Consider the following 3,027-nt stretch of genomic DNA (forward strand, 5'->3'; position numbering starts at 1 on the left):
CTCCTGTCTCAGCCTCCCGAGTAGCTGGGACTACGGGCACCCACCACCACGCCCAGCTAATTTTTTTGTATTTTTAGTAGAGACGGGGTTTCACCGTGTTCGCCAGGATGGTCTCGATCTCCTGACCTCGTAATCTGCCCGCCTCAGCCTCCCAAAGTGCTGGGATTACAGGCGTGAGCCACCGCGCCCGGCCGTGCTTGTGTTATTATACTTTACTCTTGTGGCCACTTCCGTCAGCTGTCTAATGACGGTGTGCTCCTCCACACTCAACATCAGCACATTTGGTAGCTAGAATGGGCCACAGCACAGAAATCAGTCAGTGATACAAATCAGGGCCCCCTTCCCCCACTTGAAGAGCTGGTTATTAAATAATTACAGCGCACCATGGGAGCCAGCAACCGTTTTAGAAAGAGCCTCAAATGAAGATGTTCCACACTGTGGGCTAATGTTGAACAACCAGATGATAAAAGGTGAAAATTGAGGAGACTGGACAAGACTCTCACCTGGTGGTTGGTCATCCCACATGTCTGCAGAGGCGAATCAAGGGGATTACTAGAGGGAAAACAGGAATTTTTCTCAGGAAAACAGTTCTAAATTCACGAAGATACAACTAAGTTCAGAAACATGCATTACTTTTACACCAATCCGAAGTTCTTGCTAGTCATACACATGACTGTCGATTTCTGAAAGGGGTGTGATATGGTTTGACTGTGTCCCCACCCCCATCTCATCTTGAATTATAGCTCCTATAATTCTCATGTGTTGTGGGAGGGACTCAGTGGGGGGATAATTGAATCATGGGGCGGGGGAGTCCTCCATACAGTTCTCGTGGTAGTGAATAAGTCTCACAAGATGGGATGGTTTTATAAGGGGTTTCCACCACTGCACTCCAGCCTGGGTGACAGAGCGAGAATGTCTCAAAAAGTATATAAATAAATAAATAAATAATAGAACCTACAAAGTGCAATGACACTGTAAAAGTTGGCTGTTAGTAATAGTATCAACATCATCATCACCATTATTGTTATCATCTAAAAAACCAAGATATAAGCATGGATTATGCTAATATTTACAAATTGGGTTATATATCTATGCGATGCTTACATACTTTTTTTTTTTTGAGATGGAGTCTCGCTCTGTCGCCAGGCTGGAGTGCAGTGGCGAGATCTCAGCTCACTGCAACCTCTGCCTCCCGGGTTCAAGTGATTCTCGTCCTCGGCCTCCCAAGTAGCTGGGACTAGAGGCCTGCGCCACCACGCCCAGCTAATTGTTTTTTTTTGTTTTTTTGGTTTTTTGGGTTTTTTTGTATTTTTAGTAGAGACGGGGTTTCACCATGTTCGCCAGGATAGTCTCGATCTCTTGACCTCGTGATCCGCCGGCCTCGGCCTCCCAAAGTGCTGGGATTACAGGCGTGAGCCACTGCGCCCGGCCCAACATTTCTAAGGAATTCATGACAAACTTGTAACTTTACGCAGGGATGCTTAAACGGATACTTAAAATGGAGGAGAGGACCTCTACTTTGCAAACAAATTCTGTGGCTGTCTTATCCATGAGTCAAGATTTACAAGAACTCATCAGAAGAGTAGACATGAAACTGGAATTAGCTTGAGGAGAGTTACAGGGCATCGTGGGGAATTTAAGTCCACGCATAAAAATAATATCGCCCTCCTGAATATTTCAACCTTTTACAACCTATCACCACTTCAACCTTCGGTGTCAGTCTCTGATTTTAACAAGATTTTATCTTAGGACTAATGGTACAAATTTCACCCGTCCCTGACTAACTCTCATTGAAATATAGAGAAACAGATGATCAAGACTCTGCTAGCAGGAGAAAAAGAGAGAAAAGAAAGATGAACAAGTCTTGTGTGACCAGAAGCTTATCAACCTTGTATGCTGTTGGCTTAGTTTAACATTTACAGCAGATGATAGATCCCTGAATTGTGTTCAGATCACACGGTAAGGTGTCAAATGACCTCACGAAAGCAAGACGGCACTGAACCGCAAGCTAAGAGATTGTACAGACATCATTTAAAGGTGTGTGTCCCCTCTTAAAGGTTTGTGTCCCCCTTTGGCCGTCCAGACATGAAAACTTCTTAGCTGGGTGTGACTCAGATACCACTCTGGAGTAGGCTGTGACTTTGTAACTCAGGAGCGCACAGAATGGCAGGAAGCAAAGCAACAGTCAGAGGAACAACCTGGGCCAACGTGGCACGAGATCAAAGAGGAGCACAGGACGTGCTAAGCCCAGAGGGGGTGAGTCAGAGGGAGAAGAGGATGTTTTCTTGTGGTCACTGCAGACGCAGGTTTTGTTATGAGCACTAGGTGAGCTGAAAAGCCCCCATCCTGATTCTAGGTCCACAAACCAAGAAGGTGGAGCAGGTTCTCGTGGGGCTCTGTCTCCAGAGACCTTGTGTGAGCTTAGTCATGAGAGGCCCAAAGCTAACATTTAGATCCTGCTGCTCCAGGAAAGGGAATTAAGGGCTTTAAAAATGGATGCTGAATTGCCTGAACCCGGGAGGCAGAGGTTGCAGTGAGCCAAGGTCACACCGTTGCACTCCAGCCTCGGTAACAAGAACAAAACTCCGTCTAAAAAAAAAAAAAGCATATGCTGAGGCCAGGCTCACTGCAACCTCCGCCACCTAGGTTCAAATGATTCTCCTGCCTCAGCCTCCCGAGTAGCTGGGATTACAGGTACCTGCCACCATGCCTGGCTAATTTTTTTGTAGTTTTTGTAGAGACAGGGTTTCACCATATTGGTCAGGCTGGTCTCAAACTCCTGACCTCAGGTGATCCACCTGCCTCAGCCTCCCAAAGTGCTGGGATTACAGGTGTGAGTCACCACGCCTGGCCTTGGGCATGGTGGCTCTTGCCAGACATGGTGGCTCATAGTGGCTCATGCTTGTAATCCCAGCACTTTGGAAGGCCAGGGCAGGAGGATCACTTGAGGCTAGGAGTTCCAGGCCAGCCTGGGCAACATAGTGAGACCCCATCTCTACAACATAAAAATTTAAAAAAAAAAAAAAA

This window comes from Mandrillus leucophaeus, unplaced genomic scaffold (genome assembly GCF_000951045.1).
Source record: "Mandrillus leucophaeus isolate KB7577 unplaced genomic scaffold, Mleu.le_1.0 Scaffold134, whole genome shotgun sequence".
Taxonomy (NCBI): domain Eukaryota; kingdom Metazoa; phylum Chordata; class Mammalia; order Primates; family Cercopithecidae; genus Mandrillus; species Mandrillus leucophaeus.